This window comes from Vanellus vanellus (assembly GCF_965231255.1).
Source record: "Vanellus vanellus genome assembly, chromosome: 14".
Classification (NCBI taxonomy): domain Eukaryota; kingdom Metazoa; phylum Chordata; class Aves; order Charadriiformes; family Charadriidae; genus Vanellus; species Vanellus vanellus.
This window is the reverse complement of record NC_138919.1, coordinates 333659-334179: the sequence shown is the minus strand read 5'-3', so window position 1 is coordinate 334179 and position 521 is coordinate 333659.

Genomic DNA, 521 nt, shown 5'->3' with positions numbered 1-521 from the left:
CAGTGTTCTTGTGGCAGTTTCTAAAGCCTATCAACCCCCTATTGGGGCACTAAAGAAATACATGCATTCTTCAAAATGTTCAAAAATCAGAGTTGATGAAAAACAGCAGTATGCCGGAGAGCATTTTGGTCATCGCAGAAGCCTGATTGTGGTGGTGAGGCACTACAAGGGCAGAATTTGGGTAAATTCCAGCCTCCGTAGGTGGAAGGGAGGACGAAGGCTTTGTTTAACCGAAAAGAATGCTGAGAGACCAGGGCCAGGCACTTCCTGGTGTTGGTGACTTGCCTAAGCCTTGGGAGCCTGGTGGCCCAGTTGGTCTGTGTGGAGCATCCTTCCTCCCTTTCACCCTTTGGGACTTTTTGAGCACTGACTCAGCAGCACGTGGGGTTTCCCAAGGCACGATCCCGTAACAGAAGTGTTTGCAGGCTTCAGGTTATTGCTTTTTTGACCATCCTGGTGGTGTTTGCCATCCAACAGGGGTAACGTTAATGTACGGAGTTACAGGTCTGCTTCAGCTGAAC